This window comes from Pantherophis guttatus, chromosome 12 (assembly GCF_059756535.1).
Source record: "Pantherophis guttatus breed Tessera chromosome 12, ASM5975653v1, whole genome shotgun sequence".
NCBI lineage: Eukaryota > Metazoa > Chordata > Lepidosauria > Squamata > Colubridae > Pantherophis > Pantherophis guttatus.
In genome coordinates this window covers 7486899-7511531 of record NC_142074.1, presented here as the reverse complement: position 1 = coordinate 7511531, position 24633 = coordinate 7486899, and positions in this window count along the sequence as shown.

Here is a 24633-nt window from a genome sequence, read left to right as displayed (position 1 = left end):
ATTGGAAGCTTCTGGATGACTCCCAACTGGCCAAGAGAACCTTCTTTATGACACCTCTGGTATCTTACAAACTATTTATGTAGGGTATTGGTAGTCCTCGGCTTATGACCACAATTGAGCCCAAAATTTCTGTTGCTAAGTGAGACATTTGTTAAGTGAGTTTTGCCCAATTTCACGACCTTTCTTACCACAGCTGTTAAGTGAATCATTGCAGTTGTTAAGTTAGTAACCTGGTTGTTAAGTGAATCTGGCTTCCTCATTGGGAAAAGTCGAGAATACCTATAGTTCCTTCTCTGCTTTAATTAATCAATCAATCAATCAATCCGAATAGAGCTGACAGGGACTTTGGAGGTCATCTAGTCCAACCCCATGCTCAAACAGGAGACCCTATACCATTTACCTATACCCTATAACATTTCAGACAAGTGAGTGTCCAGTCTCTTCTTAAAAACATCCAACGATGAAGCACCTACAACTTCTGAAGGCAAGCTGTTCCACTGGTTAATTGTTCTCACAGTTAAGAAGTTTCTCCTTAATTGCAGGTTGCTTCTCTCCTTGTTTAGTTTCCATCCATTGTTTCATGTCCTGCCCTCTGGTGCTTTGGAGAATAATTTGACCCCCCTCTCTTTGTGGCAGCCCCTCAAATACTGGAATACTGCTATCATGTCCCCCCTAGGGGCCCTAGTCTTTCTTTTCTCTAGACTGTCCATACCCAATTCCTGCAACCGTTCTTCATATGTTTTTGTCTCCAGGTCCTTAATCCTCTTAGTTGCTCTTGTTTCTCTGATCCTACTTCCCTACTTCTGTTCTAGGATGCCTGAGGAGTTTTACCCCACTGCAAAATGGAAGATTGGTCCACATCTTTGTCATAGAGTAGGACACAACCTCTTATCCCATGACCTCCTGTGACCGCCTGTGCTAAAAAGAGAGACAGAAATGGGAGCCAGCCAGTCTATGTCTTCTCCTACCTACACCATCAAAGATTGCTTTAAAATGCAAGAAAGAATTTTCTAATTTGTCTGGATGCAACTCTGCTTTTGTTCATTTGAATGGCTGCCTCTTTTTTTTCTGAATGAAGGCACTTACATCACCTCCCACTCCAGCTAGCTGTAGCTCAAGACAGGAAGGCAAATATATTACTTTTCATCATGGATGGCAAAAGTCCAAGCACACAGAGCAGAGGAAGGAAGCAATCTTATCAGTCCTGGTTCATTGATAAAACCACAGAAGGAAATCATTCAGCTTTCAACAAGGAAAAGGAAGTCTTAAATGAAAATTAGAAATTGCCTAGGGAGCTTTCAAGTCCACAGAAATTACATACGCACTAAGCTGAAAGCTTTCAGCTCGCTGGTGGTGTGAGATCAGAGCAAAATTATCTACTCACAGCACTTTAGACCAGTTCATAAAGTTAGTGAAGATTGTATTTTTTTCCCCTTTTGCCAAATCAGCCACAAGTTTACGTTTCAAACCTTTAACCTCGAAGAAACCCAAAAGAATTTAACGGCATTTACTTCTGAGTAGATGCGTGCTGGATGCTGGATGGTTTTCCAAATACGTTTAGGTGGTATTTACAAAACAGACGTAACTTTTTAAGGGTTGCATTTAAAATGCATCTTTTTTATTATTATTAGCCTGGGAGCTTAGGCATTCTTTTGCAAGGGCAGAGGGTCTCAAATGGCCAATTGAGAATTTAACACCCCCCCCCCAGAATTTCCTATGCAATTTAGAAGGTGGCCATGATTATTATTGCTTTTTAAAATAAACTAGATCAGTCTTGTGTTTGCAAAGTAGGACGTAATCAAAATACACACACCAGGCTTATTCCTCACTTGGTCTGAGCTAGTCTGCAGTGAAATGTCATGGCACCACAATATTCGAGAACCTCCTGATCCACACATTAAAACTGAACTGGCAGAGATTTAGAAGGGGACACTTTGGTCTTCAAGGGGCTTGAAGATCGCTCAGGATCATCTCTTGCTCTCATTGGCCACTGCCTGGTGCTTACCAATTAACCTTGGCACTACATTTTACACCATTGTAGAGAAGCTTTATTGGTGGCCAGTTTATTTCCAAATGCAATTCAAGATGCTGAAATCCTTAATGATTTGGGTTTTGGCTATCTAGGAGATCCCTTTTCCCTGATAAAATCTGCCTCTTCAACTCCATAGTCAGAGGATTTCTGCTCTGGGATAATATTTCCCATGAGATACGATGAGAGGAGCTTCAAAGGGAGGTATTGTGAAACAGAATGTCTTCTGAGATGAGGGTTTTTTCTCCTTTTATGGTCTCTGTAGGTCCCACTTAAAGTTTCTATTTGTTCCCAGGATGCAAACAATTGAATTTTATCTCTTGATTCTAAGCAAAGACACATAATCTAAAACACCTTATTGATAAGGAATAGTTTTACTTTCCTGTACAAGTCCAGGGTTAGTTTCTTGCAGGGGTGGGTTCTAAAATTTTTTACTACCGGTTCTGTGGGTGTGGCTTATTTTGTGGGTGTGGCTTGTGGGGGTTAATGTGACTGGGTGGGCGTGGCCTAGTTTTTTTTTTTTAACTTTTAAAAGCATTTTTTCTACAACCTTAAGAGGTTGCAGAAAAAAATGTTTTTAGAAGCCTCTGACGATCAGGCAAGTCAGCTGGGATCGCCAGAGGCTTTTAAAGGCATTTTTGTAGAAAAAAAATGATTTTAAAAGCCTCTGAGATCCCAGCTGAGCCGTGCGATCATCAGAGGCTTTTTTTTTAACTTTTAAAAGCATTTTTTCAGCTGAAGAGGTTGTAGAAAAAATGCTTTTAAAAGTTAAAAAAAAACCCTGATGAGGTGGGTGGGGTAAGGGAGTGGCGACCTGGCCGGGGACCAGTTTGGGGGCGTGGCCAGCCAATGTTATTATTGGTTCTCTGAACTACTAAAAATTTTTACTACCGGTTCTTGCGAACCGGTGTGAACCGGGAGCAACCCACCACTGTTTTCTTGCTCATCCTTTTGTTTTTCTTATTAAAGTTTGGTCTAGTCATTAAGGCACTATGCTAGGAACCAGGAGACTGTGAGTTCTAGTTCTGCCTTAGGCATGAAGGCTGGCTGGGTAATTTTGGGCCAGTGCCTCTCTCTCAGCCCAGCCCAGGATTGTTATTTTTGGAAGAATAAGGAAGGAGTTTGCTGCCTTATAAAATAAATAAATAAAACAAGACAAATCTAATTTTTTTTAAAAAAAATCTTTTGAAGAGAATGTTCTCAGTCCATAGAGTTTCACTTGGCATATTTCAGCTATTTCTACAGAGAAGTTAAATCCAAAGGTCAAACCAGATACACAACCTTAAATTAAGATTTCCAGTGTCCACTTTAGGACACTGGACCTGGTTATTTACGGGACCACCTGCTACCACCAATAACCTCCCACCGGCCAGTACGCTCCCATAGACAGGGGCTCCTCCAGGTGCCGTCGGCCAAACAATGTCGGCTGTCGGCCCCTAGGGGGAGAGCCTTCTCTGTGGGGGCACCTACGATCTGAAACGAGCTCCCCCCGGAGATACGGAGGATCCCGGATCTGCGCACCTTCCGCCACACGCTTAAGACTCTTCTATTTCATCAAGCTGGCCTGGCCTAAATCTTCCCCCTTTTAAATGTGGAAATTTTATAATAATTTTTAATTATAGGGTCATGGGTAAGGTGTTTTAAATTGGGGAGCCATTTTGGATTTAATTTTGTTTTAAACATATTTTAATATTTATATTGTATGTTTTTAATCTTGGCTGAGTCCTTCAGGAGAGGGGGCGGTATAAAAATTTAATAAATAAAAATAAATAAATAAATAAAAAGAATCAAGCCACCTTCTTTAAGGGAGATATGCATAAGAATGGGAGACTGGTGGAAAGCTGCTCTTTCTACAGATCTGTCAATCATGAAAGCTGTCTATATAACCAGCAAGCCTAGTACTATAGATGTTGGGTATTATTCATTCAAGATACATGACCCTTAACCTACATTAGGAAAGCACAGTTGCACATGATATGCCTGGCATATGACGGCTTAAGATGTCCATGTTCCTGCAACATTCTATAACCATGGCTAGGTTGCCCTAATGGGCTGGGTGATAAAGTACCCGAAACTCCATTTAGCTTTTACTAGTGGGTTGGTCCAGGGGTGAAATCTACTTACTTTCCCTACTGGTTTGGAAGTGCACGCTCCACGCGTCATTTGCGTGCTTGGGCCCTCAGTTTTCTGCACATGCACAGAGGGTCAAAAACAGGTTACTTCCTGATTAAAACCAGGAAGTAATGACATCTAGGTGGATGGGCAGAGCCTCCCATTGCCTCCGCTACCAGTTCTCCAAACCATGCGCCACCGCCGAACCTGTCCGAACCGGTAACATTTCACCCCTGGTTGGGTCTCTCCATCTGAACAGAAGGTTCAAGAGTCTCCTGAAAGTGCTGCTGACTCACAGCAAGATCAAACAATAACTTTTGAAGGCACCTTTGGTTTTTAAATAGTGTTCCTCAGTCTATCTATCTAAAATAATCTAGAAGTTCTGTTTACTCCTACAGATCTGCTGTGCTGTTTACGTCTTTTAAGGCATCTTATTTTATTATCATTGACTCAGAGTGTGGTTGTCAAACCTGATTTATCAGAGTCCTGTTCTGTGTGACCTTTAAAGTACAGCATGTTATAGCAGCAAACTCTCTCTTTTTTTCCAGTAACATGAAATGAATCAGATGACACAGCAATGCCCTTCTAAATTTATGAGGCGATCTGTGTAGCTACGAACAGTTCACCATTTACATTTCAGGCATAGAGTGTGTAAGATCATGCCTAGAAAAGTTTCTGTCTTCTGGATTACAGATCTCTGGCACTTATTGGAGCAACTGGTTCGCAAAATGCACAAAAATCTCCTTGGCACTCTTGAAAATAACAAGGAAACAGTAGGTTGAGGGGTCCTTGGTGCCCTCTGAGCTTGGTTGTTTTCTTGCAGACGTTTCATTACACAAACTAGGTAATATCATCAGTGCTAAAAGGGAGGGAGGAGGAGGAGGAGGAGGAGGAGGACGACGATGACTGTGGGGTCCTTGGTGCTCTCTGAGTTTAGTTGTTTCCTTGCAGACACTCCATTACTGAAACTAGATGACATCTCAGTGCTACAAATATTCTCTTTTATTGGGAACAGTAGGTTTTTAAGCCTTGCTTTAAATTGGCAATGAACTCATTGCATTTATTATTATAGTATTATTAAGGTTTGTCGCACAGTCAGCCAGATGTTTAGAGTGGATTTGGCATTTTGATCCACCTGTCAAGTCCTACCCAGTGACCTGGAACAGGCAGATGTTGCTTGATGGCATCATCACAAAATGTGAGCTTTTTCCAACTAAAGCTGTTATTTGCAATCAACCGATGGTGATTTTGTCAGTGATGTTGGTGTTGAAGTGGTGCTCCAGATGTTTTGGGATTGCACCCAAGGCGCCAATACTATTGGTATTATATTTGCTTTCTTTTGCCATAGCCATTTTACTTCTATTTGCAAGTCTTTATATTGTCTTTCTGTTATTATGTACACAACAATGTGCAGTTCTTTAGCTGGGGTTGGCCTTCACATTGCCTGCATTTAATCCTTACCCCAAACATAGGAAATTGCAATGTATTTGCATAGTTTAAGTGCAGATCCAAGCATTGTGGCCTCTTGCTACTGACAGATGGAAATTTTGACAATATAGAGATTTTTTTAAATGCTGTCCAAGATTTTTTGGGTATGGCACCTAGTGGTGCCAACTGGCACCAAAGGACCAGTTTGTGGCCAGTTTATGCCACAATCTTTCAACCTCAGTTTTCAGACCTTAATTTTTTGTAATCTTCTCCAATTCTTTGTCTTTTGTTCTACTATCCCCTGGTGGTATTATTATTATATACTTTATTCATTAAACATGAAACTCAGTTCATGTTTGAATATTCAAACTGAACATTCAAAAATGCATCACAAATACCATTGACTGGTGCTAATGGTTGATACAGGTTGCTGCCAGCATCCTAGATATCAACCAAGTACTTTCTTAAGATGTACGATGTTCCAAGTAGCGCAGTTTTTTGCAGTTCTGCTGGTGTTATTGCAGGAAGCTGCAATTTGTTGATGTATCTTATAAAATTCTTGGAAATGGTACCAAGTGCCCCAATGACAATAGGTATCACTGTTACATGTTTCATCCATAATCACATAGTTTTGGTGGCCAGGTCGCAATATTTTGTGATTTTTTCCAGTTCTTTTTCTTTGACTCTGGTATCTCCTGGTACGCAATGTCAATAAATTGTACGTTTTGGTTTTCAACAACTGTGATATCTGGCGTGTTGTGTTGCAAATGACAATCCGTCTGTATTCAAAAGTCCCCAAGATCTTCACCTTCTCATTTTCTATAACTTTTTCCATTTTATGTTCCCGTGACTTTTTGGATACAGGTAAGTTGTATTTTTTACATAATGACCAGTGGATTAATTTAGCAACTCAGTCGTGTCTAGCTTTGTAATCAGTTTGTGCGATTTTGCTGCATTCACATATTAAATGTGAAGCAGTTTCGACTTCGTTGTTGCAAAGTTGGCAGTTTGGATTGTCGGTGGATTTTTGTATTTTTGCCTTCATGGCATTAGTTTGTAGTGCTTGTTCTTGAGCAGCGAGTATTAAACCTTCTGTTTCTTTCTTGATGGTTTCCATCTTAAGCTATGCCCATGTAAAGTTGTCATCATATTTTCCTTCAATGTTTTTCTATGCAAAGCTTTGGTTTTCCATCTATTTAATCTGTCATCCAGCTGTTTTCCCTTATATTCTGCTTTATATACTATCCCCTGGTGGTATTATTATTATTATTATTATTATTATTATTATTATTATTATCATCATCATCATCATCATCATCATCATCATCATCATCATCCATACATTTCTGAGTTGTGAGTAGAAATCTTCAATGCAAAAAAAAAAAAGAATGCAATCAAGCACTGTAATAATAGCATTAAAAGAACTGAAAACTACATTTATTTTGCAGGACAGCAATGGCATATGCAAATCCAAAGATGAATAGTTTTCTGAAGAACCCAATAAATTTTTGCTTAATGCTTAAAAGAACCATATGAAGTGGTCATAGCAAAGATGGACTTCCACCATAAGATATTTCTTGCTTTTGGTTCACATTTTATTTATTTGTTTGTCTGTAAATGTAAAGTTTCCCTATCCAGTCATGTTCGACTCTAAGGTGAAGTGCTTATCTCTGTTTCTTGGCCAAGGGAGTCTAAAGACAATTTCCCTGGTCATGTGGCCAGAATGGCTATACATCAAAGGTGCACAGAATGCTGTTACCTTCCCACCAAAGTGATATCTGTTAATCTACTCACATTTGCATGTTGTCAAACTGCTAGGTGGGAAGGAACTGGGGTAGGTAACGGGAGCTCACCCTGTTGCATGGCATTCGAGTCTCAAACCCAGGCTGTCCGTTTCTCAGCTGACATGTTTCTCTGTATCCTGCTTTCATTATTGTTACAGATAACTCAAGGCAGTGAGCATATCCAACACACCTTCCTCCTCCTATTTCCCCACAACAACAACCCTGTGAGCTGGGTTGGGATAAGAGAGAGTGACTGACCCAAAGTCGCCTCCCATCCTATGGAATAGCTCACCCTCTAGGACAAAGATGGCCCACTCTGAGGGCTTTGGGGAAAGCTGAAATATTGGGTTTTCAAAGAAGAGGGGATTGGCTTCTTCTCTAGGGCACCAGAGGGCAAGACAAGAGGTAAGTGTGGAAGCTTATCAAAGAGAGATCCAACCCAGAAGGTGAATTTTTCTGACAGTGAAAACAACTAATCAATGGAATAGCTTACCTCATGGGGCTGTGGGCGCTCCATCACTGGAGGCTTTTAAGAATAGACTGGAGAACTATTTGACTGGGATAGTATAAGGCTCCTGCCTTGTGCAGGGGGTTGGGCTAGAAGACCTCTGAGGTCCCTTCTGGCCCTATAACTCTATGAAATCGATTTTGAATCCCCTTGTGCAAGATTTAGTTTTGCTAAATTTATAGACTCTATTTTTATGCTATTATCATTGTAATTATATATATATGGTGAACTGCTTGAAGTCCAATTGAATTGGGGTGGCCAGTAAATTTAATAAATTAATAACACCCTTGGGTCCATTTTCATTTTTCTCTAAGGCTGGAAGGAGAATGGGGAGAAGAAAGGAGGAAGAAAGGAGTGTGATTTGAATATGCACCTGGCTGAACCTGAGAGGGCACAAGCTTCCTACTTGTGGAACGAACCCAGTAATTAGTCCACCACCATCATTGCTGATCTGTTGCCCTCTTCAGACCGAGTTTATCATGCCAACTGCCACCTTTGAAACCACATCAAAGCCGAGCCTCGCCTAATGTTTGTCGTCTGTGTTTTTCAACGCCTGCAAAAGAACACTGCGTACTTCTTATTTTTTACGTCCTCTCCTTTTTTTGCAGGGACAAAAGGGCTTAAAGAATAAACAAAATGTCAGTAACTTGGGGTTTTCCTGAATTGATCTTCATCTTCTCTACTATTATATGGCCCTTCCTCGCTACTGCAACCAGGGCTCTGTCTTTCTTCAGTTGGCAGAAAATTAAATCTGAATGAAATTTGATAGCTCGGTTGCTGCTTCTGTCCTGCTTTGGGCCCAGTTCTTGCAATCCCTGATTTGTTCCCGAGGGAAGGAATGACAGAGCCTAACCATTTTACCATCTTGTAGCTGTCTCTGCAAAATAAGGAGAACATCAATAAGGGATGTATACCATTTAAGTTTAACCCCACTACAACTAAGGGTGACTCCAGCTGTCTCTGACCCTGGAAAGTATGCAGAGAAGAGCAACAAAGACAAGGGGTCTGGAGGCCAAATAGTATGATGAATGGTTGAGGGAACTAGGTTCCCTTAGCACTTAGCACTTAGACTTATATACCGCTTCACAGTGCTTTCCAGCCCTCTCTAAACTGTTTACAGTCAGCCTATGGCCCCCAACAATCTGGGTCCTCATTTTACCCATCTCGGAAGGCTGGAAGGCTGAGTCAACCTTGAGCCTGGTGAGATTCGATCTGCCAAATTGGAGGCAGCCAGCAGTCAGCAGAAGTAGCCTGCAGTACTGCACTCTAACCACTGCGTCACCTCGGCTTATAGTTTAACTATCTAGTTTAACAAAGAGAAAGACTATGGGTGATATGATAGCTGTCTTCCAGTATTCGAGGGATTGTCACAGAGAAGAAGAGAGCGACTTATTCTCCAAAGCATCAGACGGAAGGATAAGAAGTAATGGGTGGAAGCTTGTCAAAGAGAAATCCAATCTAGAAGTAAGTGAGAACAATTAATCAATGGAATACTTATCTCTCAGAGTTCTGGATGCTCCAAAACTGGAGGTTTTCAAGAATAGACTGGGCAGCCATTTGACTGGGATGGTATTATAAGTTCATCTCCCTTGAGCAGGGGGTTGGACTAGAAGACCACTGAGGTCCCTTACAGTCCTGTGTTTCTATGTTCACTCCTGGACTGAGGAGGAGAAGGGGTCATGGAGACAAAGCAGGAAAAGCATGCATTAGGAGACCCTAAGCAACCCTCAGCTTAAGTCAACCCTTAAACTGACTCTTCATTTGTGCTCATTGAACAAAGCAGAAGTTCAAGTCTAAATATCATTGTCACCCCGTCTATCCAAATTTGCTAGTTTTAATAGTGCAAGGAAAACCAATTCTTTCTTCCTTTTTCTTCCCAAGCATGCTTTCTGTCCCAGTTAAACATTGCCAAGAAATATATATAATAATAAGAGACAATAACCACAGAAGGTCAGGTTTGGACTTCTGTCCAAGTATGGTTGCCCTCCCAGTTGAGTTTCTTTCCCTAATTTAGAATTCTCTAAAATATCAGAATAATAGAGTTGGAAGGAACCTTGGAGGTCTTCTAGTCCAACCCACTGCACAGGAAGGAAACTTTATACCATTTCAGACAAATGGTTGTCCAATCTCTTCCTAAAAATCTCCAATGTTGGAGCATCCACAACTTTGGAGACAACTTGTTCCACTGATTAATTGTTCTAACTGTCAGGAAATTTCTCCTTAGTTCTAGGTTGGATTTCACTTTAATGCTCTTCCACCCATTGATCCTTGTCCTGGCCTTAAGTGCTTTGGAACATCTTCTTTGTGGCAGCCCCTCAAATATTGGAAGACTGCTATCATGTCACCCCTGGTCCTTCTTTTCATTAGACTAGACAAATCCAATTCCTGCAACCATTCTTCACATTTTTTTTCAACCTCCAGGGCCCTAATCATCTGTGTTGCTCTTCTCTGTACATTCTAGAGTCTCAACATCTTTTTTATATCGTGGCGACCAAAACTGGATGCAATATTTCAAGTGTGGTCTTACCAAGACATTTATTCCTATCTTTTCCACTTTTAGATAGTGAGGGGCCTGGTCTCCCCACCCAACTCATGTCACCAGGAAGCTGCATGAGGAATTACCTTCAAGGAGAAATGTGTTGTTGTTTTCATCAGAGAGACAAAAATGTGTACCTGCAGACACTCAGCAGAAGTGTGGTGTGGATTTGCATGTGGAAACATTTCTGAACAGACTTTCCCAATAGCGCAGAATACTTCCTGATAGGGATTCCTGGAACGAGCTCTGCTGAAAACATCCATGTCACGAAATGTTTGGGGCAGAAGTATTTTGAAAGGGCATTGGGTGCATCTGTTAGACATTCTCTAAAATGTATTAACATCGTGTAAATGTAGGTAATATTATCAGTGCTAGACAAAAACACACAAAAAAAAAAAACCCTGTTCACCAGCAATGAATATCTAGATAAACAATTACTGTAAGTTCGAATCTCACCAGGCTCAAGGTTGACTCAGCCTTCCATCCTTTCTAAGGTAGGTAAATTGAGGACCCAGTTTGTGGGGGCAATAAGCTGACTTTGTATAAATATACAAAAGTATATTTTACAATTGCTTAACGCATTGTAAGCCGCCCTGAGTCTCCGGAGAAGGGCGGCATATAAATCAAATTTTTTAAAAAACCACGAAAATTAAAATGAAGATTAACAACCAAACAACGATACTCCATTCAAGGAACTACCAATTCAGCAAACAATCAAATTAACAACAGCCTAATCAAGGAACCACCAATAACTCTCCCACCAACGCTGACAGGGAAAGCTGCTGTATCTAAACAGAGAGGAAACCCCACTCTCTTCTAGCACTGACAAGGTTGCCTAGCTGGGTAATGAAACGTCTGCAAGAAAACAACCAAACTCAGAGAATATCAAGGGATCCACAATTCAACCCTGAGCTATTAATAGTGTCTTGTATTCAATTTTGTTGATGATTATGAGCAGCCATGTAAAAGTATCCATGGGACCACAGAATGCTTCTATTTGCAATTTTATCTTTTTATTGGACGTCATTTCTACTCTGCTTTCCTTGTCCAGTCAGCAAGTTCCCCTCCCATCTGATTTTCCTTTCCTTTCCTCCCCTCCCAGCTATTTCATTCCATCGCTCTTCCCAGCCCATTTTTAGACCTCACCTTGTCCTCATTTTTGTCACTGAGTAATCATTAGATTTCTTAATTTTTCCATTACATTGCGTTCCCCAGAACATAGTCATATCCATGCAAATTTCAGAGTTACCTAATGCTTACTGATTTTTTCCTCCTTGGCTGCACAGAGTACAGCTTTGGTTATGTTTGTACAAATATGGAGAAAAGTAAACCAGTTTGAGAAAGAAGAGTCCTGCCGGTGGATGCAATTAATGGATCTTTCAAACAAAGCAGCTGAAACTAAAAATGACGTATATGGTCATTTGTAAAAGTAAACTGCTCTGATGGAGTAGATCTGCTCCTAAAAGGATTGTCATTGGGCAAAGAAATTCTCTTGCATTGTTTTCTATCAATTCTTATTCAGCGTTGGTTGAATTCGAAACAGAATTTCCTTCTGAAATTTTGCTTTGCAGATTCTCATGGAGTGAGTACGTCATTCAGTCTAATGTCAAGCAGCCTTGTCTACATTTAAAATGCTCTCACACTAATTATTCACTTGTGTTTTGGTATTTATTTGCTGATGAAGTTGCCAAGGAGGGGTGGGCATATCTTATATTTTACAATATACTGAGATACTAAGGGACCCTCCCTAGTTTTTGGACTGTATAGAAGAGGAGGGGAAGATTTGTATTTTCAGACTGGAAATATTCTATGTAATTTTACAATTAAGTAAAATTAGTTCATCTGGTCGTGTTTTCTGTCTGGTCTGCCTAGTAAGGTTGACATCAGTCTTTCAAGTCCAATTTGCACTGGACTATCAGAAGCTGAAGGGACCATGTCATAAATCCCAGGTTGTGAAGGAACTGTCCTATAAGCCAGTGTGTCTTTCACCAGAAGACATTCTGAAGTTCACATGCCTTCTCTAAAACATGCCCCCAGTGCCAACTGGCTGACTCAGAAAGGGAAAATCTTATAGGCTGATTTGAATGGACACTTGTGATATTGTCCCCACTGCTTTCTAAAACATTATTCCACCTAGAGCAGGTTTCTAGATTTGACCAAATCATGTTTTTTTTTTTTTTTAAAGTAATTGAATGCTGAATCCAGTGTTTCAACTTGACTCTTTTTCTGACCAAAATTATTCCTTTTCAGCTTTCTTCTTACAAACTTAAGATTTTTGGTCTACATATCTTTTGTCTTCTTCGAAGGTAAGACCGTTTTTGCATGATGAGTATGACAATTTATTTTTATTGTATATTTCATTTGCATGCAACCATTTCTCCTGAATAAGGAACATGTTAAACATTTTTGGTCACGTTTTCATCAATTTTGACCAAATTTAGGATCAGCAGTAAACAAAACTTTTACTTTTAAAACTTTTAAAGTTTTATTTTTCTTGCAAAACTTTTCAGCTTTAGATATACTTTTTGAAACAACTTATTTCTGGGTATTTGAAAATCAAATTGAAAAGGCCCAAGGGGAGAAGCGCTCTAACTTTGAGAATATAAGGAATTTTATCAATTTCCTGTGTAAAGTCTGAGGGTTCTCTTCGGCCAGGCAGGAACAACATTGTGTAAATAAAAAGTGGTATAGTCTTGAATGACTGGCACAAATTCCGTCAGGAACAATGCCTGATTTTTTTTTAAAAAGGGAAAAGAATGATCTGAGGCTTTATTTATACAATGTCTCACCAGTTGCCATCAAGTTCATCACATTTGGCTGATAATATTAAGCTAAAAAAATAGAAGCGGCATTAAACTTGGGTTTGATTTAATTTCCCCAGATTCTAGGTTAACCTGGCAACCTTTATAAGGTATTCCAGAGCCAAATTATGAAATGCAATGCTGCTAGTCCTTGACTTACAACCCTTTGTTTAGCAACTCTTCAAAGTAACAACGAAACAACCCCAGAGTTACGTGATCAAAATTCAGGTATGAATTTATAATGGTTGCAGCATCCTGGGGTCACATGACTGGCATTTGTGACCTTCCCAGTTAAGCCAACGTCCAACAAGCAAAGTCAATGGGGGAAGCCAGATATGCTTAACAACCATGTAATTCACTTAAGAACTACAGTGCAGTTTAACAACTGTGGCAAAAGGGTCATAAGACCAGCTGTGACTCACTTACCAGCTGCCTTGCTTAGCAACAATAATTCTTGTCCCAATTGTGGTTATTAGTCCAGGACCTATCTGTATTCTGTATGTCAAGAATGCAAGAGAACCAGGCTTTGAATGGACTTGTGGAAACCTTCTAAGATAGTTCAGAGCTGAATTATGAAATGCAAAAGACAACAACCTACAGTTCTAAACAGGAAGTTCCACTGTGATGATGACTGTATGGTCATTTATGAGGAGGAACAGCCAATGATGTGGAATTATGGATTAGAAATCCAGGACGGCGCTGGGGCATAATGTTTTTTTAATTTGTTCATTCATTTCTCCCAGGTCCCTGCATGAATAGACAGAGGGGCCATCAGTGTCATTGCGGTATCGAACATTTCAAGGCCAAAGAAGCTCAGAAAATACGCTCTCTTATGTTCGCTCAACAAATTTCTATAATCATTGACGATGAGGAAGCACTCAAACCTGGCTACGTAGGCCTCCCACAACTCTGTTGCTGGGTTAAATGGGGCGAATTGCTGTGGTGTAGCCGTCTTCCGCCACAGCGCTCAGGTTCACCGTCGGTGAATTTCCATCCGATCTCTTTTCCGCTGGATGGACAATCGCAGTGACAGCCCTTTGTTAACTGGTTGTCTCAATTTGCCTCAGGTTGTCGACAGAAACGATCCCATCCTCGTCGCCACTAATAAATACTCGGAATCGCGACCGGCAATGACTGAGGCGAGAGCAACATGCAACGGTAACTTTATTCAGCACTGTGAACTACATGACAACAACGTTCCCGCGTGTGACAGCTCCTTTTATACGAGCTGTCAACACCAGCAACCAATCAGAATGGTTTAGAACTTTCCTGCCCTCCGCTAGGGGGAAACAGCCAGCGGCTTGGCTTAATATGTAACAATAAAGATGCCATATACACCAATTGTTCTGCTTTGCAGCACATCTAATTCTTTAGAACAGTGTTTCTCAACCTTGGCAGCTTGAAGATGTGTGGAATTGAAGCTGCCAAGGTTGAGAAACATTGCTTTAGAAGGTAAGAACCTAAGCACGGGATAGAACTCCTGGACCATCTAGTCCACCCATCTGTTCTCCCAGTGGCCACCAACTGCCAAGGAAGCCCATTGATCTCCCAGCAGAGGGTCTTCAGAGGCGGTCCCACTCCCATCAAGCCATCCAACCCCCAGGATTTCCATGAATGGGTCCAACCCTTGGTAGCCAGCACCAAATCTTGTAGCAAACTCCAAACTTAAATTATTCATTTTGCTTTTTAAAAAATCCCTTTATCTGTCCTGATTCTTTCAGGATTCAACATTGTTGGGTGATTTATGGTCCTTGTATTTTGGGATATAGAAAATAGCTTCTCCTTATCCACAATGGTGTCCACAGGAGGTACTAAAAGTCAAGATGGGTGACCAGAAACATACAATCAAAGCTTCTCCTCTTTTGAATAAAAGACTGTTTCTATTCTTCCCATCTACCCCTCCCCCCTCACACACACACACACTGTACACACTTTCCTTTAACTCAGCCTTAATTTTACTTTCAATCAATAGATTTAGAAGTTGGTGATGGTAGGGAATACATTAAACTAATATTTCTTCTTTGCACATGTCTCTGAGTCATCACCAGCTGTATTTAGGACATTATCCACAAGAGCATCCTTGAATATATTCAAATATTGTGGTGATTCTTAGCAACAAAAGAGCTTTCACATCTTGTCATACTAAAAAGGAACATGGAATGGTGGGGGTTTGGGAAGACAATTTCTAAAGCATTCGTTCTGAAGGATTGAGATGTCCCTCTTGTACAAATGAAAGGTAGTGACCTCAGGCACTTCCAGATGTGGTTGTCCCTGGAAAGGAGCCTGTGTTGGTGTAAATCAGAGCACCCCCAAAACCATGAAGAACTTTCAGAAAACTGAAGAAGTTAGAAGACTCCTGCTGGATCAAACCAACAGGCAATCTTGTTTGGTTTTCTTTGTCATGCAAAGGACTCATGAAGTAAATATGAACGGGATGGAAAAACTTGGTATCCATGGTCTGCATGATTCCACAGGTAACAAAGCATCATCAAGGCTATTATCCATGGATAAATCAATTGTCCAAGAATCTGTAGAATTGATTCTCAATTCCATCTACATTTTGTAGACATCATTGCTCCAGAACAGTCATTAAATCTATAACTTTTATCTTATTTTTATTTATTTATAGTGCATCTTTGTTATTTTTACAAATAACTCAAGGCAGCGGACACATCCACCACACCTTACTTCTCCTACGTTCTCCACAACAACAAGGACCCTGTGAGGTGTGTTAGACTGAGAGTCGGTGACTGGCCCAAATTCACCCAGCTGGCTTTCAATGCTAAGGTGGGACTAGAACTCAGGGTCTCCCACTTTCTAGCCTGGTGCCTTAATTGCTAGACCGAACTGGCTAGTGTTTATTAATTTAACTGTTTGTTGCAGATCATTATAGAATTGATAGCTATAGTAGTGATTGAATTAACAACTATGTAATTGATATTGAGCCTTCCAAGTATTCAGTTTTAACGGAGCACCCAAAATTTAACAGAGAGACTATGAATCCACATGCTATCAACCTGTTCCATTCTATGCATGAATTTTTATATGTCTCCCAGGTTATTCCTGCGAATACCCCCAAAATGCTGAATTCTGTTCTCACAGAAAAGTGCTACTGACCATCTAATGATCTCTTTTTGTCTTTTTAAAATTATTATTTCCCCCTCTTCTTTTTTTCACTTTCTGCAGGTCTAAAGCAGCCTTTTTCAGTTGCGCTGAACAGATTACACAGCATGCAGACATTAAGAATTTGTTAAGGCTTTTGTTTGCATACAGGATTCAGATGTGAGTCAAGAATTGGTGACTGATCCAATTTGCAAGTCTGGTCTCTGATGTATGTCCAATTTGCAAGGGGGAACCTGTCCAGTCAATTTCTTGAGCGAAGTAGCAACCCACTTGCAACAGAAACAACAAAGAGCAATGGAAGAGAGAGGAGTTTATACAATTAGAGACTTGACTATCAGCAGGAAACCTATCTTGGTAAAAGCATTGTTCAGAGGTTCGACCTGATTCCAAGTGACACAGTATAGTCATGTCTTTGTAAATTAGTGAGATTATATCAATCAATAATAGGAATAGTATTTGAAGAATGGTTTGTCTGAAGCCACACAATTGAAAAACCAGAGGAACTTCTGCTGTAATTATTACATTATTTTATCAAATACAACAGTATCTTTTGAAAGCCTTTTGAAAGCAGACAAGGAGGACTTTGGAATGGAATTATGTGAACCATTTTGAAATGTTATGTGGTATTAAATTAAGTTAATCTCATGATCAGCTTTGATCATACCTTATGCAATATTAACCAAAATATTCCTAGTGCATTATAAAGAGTACATATTACCGCTGCTAGTTGGGAAGTGCACATCGCTAATCATCAGTGCTTTTTAGGAAGTTGGAAAGAACTCCAAGAGGCTTCTTGGATGAGAAACTAAATTTCTTCAAAGAAAAACAAGAAAGTCCAGATGCCTCTAGAAAAAGCACCTTGAGGACTGAAAAGCAGAACTTTGCAGAATCCTTTATTAAGGTTTGTCTTGTTCATATTTGGTTTCTATTTTCTTTTAGCCATACTAGCAAAGCAGTCCTTCAGAGCCAAACTCATCCATGCTGTGTGGAATGATAACTAAAAAGAAGGACTAAGCATTTTCTAGTGGGTGTGTACGTTTAAAGATGAACTAAGCATGGCCCACAAAATGCAAATGTCTAATTCAATTAGAGCTTAAATATACACAAACAAATCCTCGTCTGGAATACTGCACCCAGTTTTAGTCACCACACTACAAAAAAAGATGTTGAGACTCTAGAAAGAGTGCAGAGAAGAGCAACAAAAATGATTAGGGGACTGGAAGCTAAAACATGTGGAGAACAGTTGCAAGTACTCGGCAAAGCTAGTCTAGTGAAGAGAAGGACCAGGGGAGACATGCTATATTTGAGGGGCTATCACAGAGAGGAGGGGGTCAACCTATTTTCCCAAGCAGCCAAAGGCCAGACAAAGAACAATGGATAGAAACTGATCAAGGAGAGATTCAACCTAGACATAAGAAATTTCCTAATGGTGAGAACAAATCAACCCATGGAACAGAAATTGCCTTCAGAAGTTGTGGGAGCTTCATCACTGGAAGTTTTCAAGAAGAGACTAGACAGCCATTTGTCAGAAATGGTGCAGGATCTCTTGTTTGAACAGGGAGTTGGACTAGATGACCTGCAAGGTCCCTTCCAATTCTGTTATTCTGTTATGATCATTTGTGACAATGAATTATTGGTAACACAATCATCCTACTATTTCTAATATAATCGTTTTTTTCCCAAAACAACCATATTCCAGGAAAGACAAATAGCATTATATCTTCAGTTTTGTTGTTTCTTTTAAATCTGTTCTAGAACTTCTCTTGAAAAATCCTCTTTCCTAGCCACAAATAACTAGCTGGGTTCATGCATTATTCTAAATTCTAAATTGAGGTTGAACCCTACAAAATTGCTATGTTCATTTTGATTTGTTCTGTCCTGGCAAAAAAGTTTCAAGTAAATATATATATTGCTTGTTTCTAAACTAGTCTGCTGTAGGAACACAATCTCTGTGATGTATAACCCTTATTTTATGGTAATATGCCATCCCATCCAATTGTGTCTTATTCGACAAGCCATGATTAGACTCACAACGGCTTAGCATAATGTATAAGCCTCATCAAAGAGATAAGGATGAACATCTGAAATAAAGCAAGCAAATAGTTCAGCTGTCAGTCCATGTATACATTTATCTGCTCTGTTATGTACTCAGTTTCAAATTGTATACAGGTAGTCCTCGACTTATGACCACAAGTGAGCCCAACATTTATGTTGCTAAGTGAGACATTTGTTAAGTGAGTTTGCCCCATTTTATGACCTTTCGTGGCACAGTTGTTAAGTGAAACATTGTAGTTATTAAGTTAGTAACACAGTTGCCAAGTGAATTGTCTTCCCCATTGATTTTGCTTGTGATCCCATAACCCCAGGACTGCAGCCGTCATAAATATGAAGCAGTGGCCAAGCATCTAAATTTTGATCAGGTGACCATGGGGATGCTCTAACAGTTGTAAGTGTGAAAAATAGTCATAAGTCCCTTTTTTCAGCACCATCACCAAATGAACTGTTGTAACTTGAGGACTACCTGTGTAACCTCTGAATAGCACATCAGGATTGAGAGAAATAAGTTTACATTTGTTAGAATTACTCCAAGGTATATTTTTTTTTAATCAGCCTAACCATGTAATCCAGTGCCATTCATGAAAAGGAGAGGTGGAAAAATTGTTTTTGCAAAGATGTGCTATCTTCACGAGAAGACAATGTTTCATTGAAAACATTGTGCAGTGTTACAGGAAGTGTCAAAGTCTCATTCAGCCTTGTGAATTGTTAATTAGTTTCCTTTTCAGGCTGCATAAAGATGTGGTTAAATGCCAAATGACTTCCCTAAACAATAAATTGAGTATTCGTGTCATTTAGCCTATGTGCGTGCAACTCAAGTTAAGGAACACAACTTCCTCCTTGAATGACAGCTTCCTTTGCTGCAACAGGAGAATCCCCCTGAAAGCTGGTTGGGTCGGTTGACAAAGGATCTTGTATCCTCCAGGTGAAGGAGTTCAAAAGAAGCAAGAAGCGTAAAAGTCATGGTTGCTTCAATAGAGGAAAACAAGTGGCATTTTATGTACAGCAGCATTTTCTTTAATGTCCAGCACTTTTCATCTAGAATCCATCTCGGCTGAGGAAGCAAAAGATAGGTGAAAAGTTGTCAGTTCAGTTCTTTAAATAGGTAGACAAGCAGGAGTTCCTGTTAAGGATCTTCAGAAGTCAGAATTAATATTGTGCTAAAATTTGTGCTTTCGGTTTTCAAAAATTGTAAACCCAACAGAATGGTTTCTCTCTTCTTTCTTCTTCTTCTTCTTCTTCTTCTTCTTCTTCTTCTTCTTCTTCTTCTTCTTCTTCTTCTTCTTCTTCTTCTTCTTCTTCTTCTTCTTCTTCTTGGGTTATTTCTGAATTTACTTCGCAGATTTTTATTGTTATGATTTTTTTGCAGCAAAGAACAAGAGAGAGAGAGAAAGGAAAAATAAACTTTCAGGGGTTTTCCTCTCAAATGTCATATTTTGCATGACCGTTCTTGAGAAATCTCTTAATAGCTCTCTGGAGAAGAAGGAAGGAATTTAAAAATTTAAATACAAGGAAGTTAGAAACAGCTAGTATAGGAATAAAAAGAAAGAAAATAAGCGAGTTTGGAAATCCTATGCATTGATGAATGGTTGCATATAATAGGTACCATAGAAATGATAACTGCTGAAGACAATCAATGCTGCACTTAGACCAAATTGCTTTTCATACAAGGATAACGGAAGGGACAGTCCAGAACTTCTGGTTGAAGATGCTTTTCCTAGTTCAGGTGCATACCAAATCACATAAATATTAGGATGCTTTTCAAAGCTTTTAGGAGACAAGGGAACCAAAAGATATGCTAATTAGGCATTCCAATAGTTGCAGTCCCAATTCTTTGGAAGGATGCAAGGCTGGTGAAGGTAAACCTCAAGAATCTACTACACTGATGGTGGTTGAGAAATAGTCATGGTGGTCCTGGAAAACAGTACTTTAGAGCAATTGCAGTTTTAGACCAGGCAATGCCCTGGGTATCGACAGCTCAGGTTTTGCACTCCTATAGTAGCTGGCCACACTTCTTCAAGGCTTCTCCTTGGTTCTCCACCCTTCTGATGTTTCCTCAAGTGGAACTCACACAAATTGGGTGTATCCTTACTCCCATCTTGTTTGTCTCATGGGCCTTAAAAGAAAGATACTTTGCTTTCTAAAAAGCAAGCATGGGTTTTAGAATCATTTGTGGTCCTTAAGGTGGGAGGGATTGACATTTTAAGAACTTTTCTGAATTTGGAGGAGGGTAGTAGAAGCTGAATGGGTGAAACGTGCCTTTGGTTTTGGAATCTTTCCATCCCTTCTACTCCTTGCACTCCTTCCTCTGTTTTGGAGGATCTTAAATGCAAAGCCTGGGGGACTGAACATTTTTAATTTAAGGAGAGGAATCCAGCATTCTCGGGGGTCAGGCAACCCTCCAAATGTTCTGGATTTTTAAGCCCCCAGTTTTTGCCTTTGGCCTGGGCTTCAATGGAGGTCCAAACATCTGGAAGATACAGCTGCCTAACCTTGTTCTAGCTCTTATAATATGATGGGGGAGGGGGAATTACTGAGCCAGAATGGTGCAGTGGTTAGAGTGCAGTACCGCAGGCTGCTTCTGCTAACTGCCGGCTGCTGGCTGCCTGCAATTTGGCAGTTCGAATTTCACCAGGGGCAAGGTTGACTCAGCCTTCCGTCCTTCCGAGGTGGGTAAAATGAGGACCCAGATTGTTGGGGGCAAGAGGCTGATTCTGTAAAATCACTTAGAGAGGGCTGTAAAGCACTGTAAAGCGGTATATAAGTTTAAGTGCTATTGCTATTGCTATTCACAAATGAAGGCAAATATACATGTCCCAGGATAATGCTGTGAGATCAAATTTGGATCGGTTACCAGGAATGAGTACTGGGAATTTGACAAGATGTTTGCTATTTCTTAAAAGGTCCTGACCCACGGCTGCCCCTTGCCTGCTTGAGGAGTCCTGGAAGATGAACCCTACCACACCTCTTTGGCTGCACTACCTCTAATAGCAAAGACCAATGAGCCATTTCTTTTTAAGCAAGAATAAAAGAGAAAACCGAGAACATTACTTAAAAAATATCCCAGGTAATTAATTCAATCATGGAGTTTTTGTTCATATGAAACAATGAAACTCATATGGAACCAGTCAGTCTCAGGACTTATAAACTACTTTTTCCTTGTAGCAGCTGCCAGTCTGTGTACTGTAAAATGTTGAAAAACTGAAGTAAATCTTTCTTTGGATCAGTGGGATATAAAACTATTGAAAGCAATACTGGCTGAAAAGCATAATTCAGCAACATGATCTTGAAGAATCCTTCAATTATAAATTGTTATTTCGGTATCGGTTGCTATTTTTCAACCGTTTTAACAAGCCAATTATCTTCATCGATACACCTCCTTTTAAAAAGGGCAGCTGACTTCAGAAGTGTGACGTCTCAGCACTTCCCTTTATGACAAGGTTGTGTATTTTCATGTCAATGTGTCAATAAATGCTTTCCTTGTTGACACACTCAAAAGGTGGCAGAGCTCATATTTCTTCCACACCTAGCAGCTGCTTTTTGACTGGTTCGGGAACTTATCAAAGATGTTCCCACACTAAATTCCACTTTCCTGTAACTTCTTCCTGACTTTTACAAGTTGAAACCAAAGGTCTACCCAAGAGGAGGGGGAGGGATTGAGGTGGAAAGTAAATTGACAGAGTGTTAGCCTTTAGACTTTGGCCAACACATGATGACAAAGTGTTAGGTAGTTGGTTGAACTTTGTCCCAGTTCCAGAACAGAGATAGTTTGGTAGTCTAAGAATGCTGGTGCTGGGATAAACCTAGGGAGAAATTGTTACAAGGGTTCTATCAGTACATCCTGTTTCCACTTGGCTGAACATGTCAATAGGCATTCACAACCGTTGCTAGCCTGCCACCTCTTGGAGAGAATTGGAAGTTTTTTAAAGCCCTGAGAACGTGGGACAAAATTCTGCACTGTATTTTGTCCCATCTCAGGGCTTTAAAAAAGTTACAACCATTATAACCAAAACTTACAACCATTTTAAGAGAGCCTTGATAGTACAGTGGTTTAGTGCACCCTGTTATTAACACAGCTGCCTGCAATTTACTGCTGGTTCGAATCTCGCCAAGGCTCAAGGTTGACTCAGCCTTCCATCCTTTCTAAGGTAGGTAAATTGAGGACCCAGTTTGGGGGGGCAATAAGCTGACTTTGTATAAATATACAAAAGAATGAAGGCTATTGCTTAACGCATTGTAAGCCGCCCTGAGTCTCCGGAGAAGGGCGGCATATAAATCAAATTTAAAAAAAAAGGGGGGGGGGACCCGGGCGGGCGACTAGGGTGGGTTTGGAGGGTAAACCACAGGGGTCGGGGGGAGCTGGGGGGGGGCTAGTTCCTATATTGGGGAGGGCGTTGTCATCGACATCATGGGTAGGAGGGGCAGATATGGCGGGAGCAGGGGGCCATATCGTGTTAGGGGAGGACACACTCGCTATCTGCGAGCGTTTACGTGCTCCGGCCCTCAATGCTCGTCTCGCACCCCGGGTTGTTCAGATCCTCAGGCCCTGGGCCTTCGGTTGATGTTGTGCAATGCCAGGTCTGTGGTAAATAAAGCCCCCCTCATTTGTGATCTGGTTCAGGAGGGGGGTGCGGACCTGGTAGGGATTACGGAGACCTGGTTGGGCCAGGATGGGGGGTCCCCCTCGTTGAGATATGCCCTCCGGGTTTCCATGCATTCCATCAACCGAGGTCCCAGGGGAGGGGTGGTGGGTGGTGGTTCTAGTAAAGGAAGGTCTCGCCCCAAGGGAGGCTACTGTACCTCAGATAGCCGGATGTGAGTCCCTCCTTGTGAAGTGGGGACAAGGGAGGCAGATGGGCTTGCTGATTACGTACCTGGCTCCCTGCCACGTGTCGGCGGCCCTGCCCGAGCTCCTCAATGTGATTGCCAAGGTGGCGGTGGAGACCCCCAGGCTTATGGTCATGGGGGACTTTAACCTGCCGTCTGTCGGTGAAGCGTCTGAGGTGGCTCGGGAGTTCATGGCTTCCATGACGGCCATGGACCTGACCCAATTAATTTATGGACCCACGCACACGGGAGGACACACTCTGGACTTGATTTTTGTCTCTGGGCAGTGGATGAATGATCTCGAGATAGGGGAGATAGTGATTGAGCCCTTGTCATGGTCGGATCATTCCCTTCTTAGGCTTGACTTTCTAACTGCCACACCCCGCCACAGGGAGGTGGAACAGACCAGATGGTTCCACCCCAGGCGCCTGATGGATCCTGATAGGTTCCAGATGGAGCTTGGGCCATTTCCTGAGCCTCTGACTCATGGCTCGGCTGAGGAGCTGGTGGCCGCCTGGGATAGGGTGGCTGCCGACGCTTTGGACTGAGTCGTGCCTCCGCGGCCTCTGACCTGTCACCGAGTCTACCTGGCTCCTTGGTTCTCCAAGGAGCTGAGGGAGATGAAGTGCCAGAAAAGACGCCTAGAGAGCAGTTGGAGATCTAGTCGCTCCGAATCGGACCGAACACTGGTAAGATCTCATATTAAGACTTACCTAGTGGCAATAAAAGCGGCAAAATGTAACTATTTTTCTGCTCTTATCGCCTCGGCAGATAATCGCCCGGCCGTCCTGTTTAGGGTGACCCGCTCCCTCCTCCATCTGGGAGCATGGGAGGATCCTTGCAGGGTCGTGCTGAGGATTTTGTCCAGTATTTGCATGATAAAATCACTCAGATTCGGGAAGGCTTGGACTCTGACTGGGTGGGTACAGGCGGGTTGTCCGAGCTGTGTCTTGAGAATGTTATCTGGGATGAGTTTGACCCTGTGACTCCCAAGGATGTGGACAGGATGCTGGGGAGGTTGAACGCAACCACATGTTTATTGGACCCGTGTCCCTCCTGGTTGGTGCTGGCCTCCCGGGAGGTTACGCGAGGCTGGCTCCAGGGTATTATCAACGCTTCCTTGAGTGGGGGTGTCTTGCCATCCGCCTTGAAAGAGGCGGTGGTGAGGCCCCTCCTCAAGAAGCCTGCTCTGGATCCAGCTGTTTTGGCTAACTACCGTCCGGTCTCCAACCTTCCCTTCTTGGTGAAGGTTGTTGAGAGTGTGGTAGTGCGACAGCTTCCTGGGTACCTGGATGAAGCTGTCTATCTGGATCCACTCCAGTCCAGCTTCAGGACTGGGCACAGCATGGAAACAGCATTGGTCACGTTGGTGGATGATCTCTGGAGGGCTCGGGATAGGGGCTGCTCCTCTATCCTGGTCCTGTTAGATC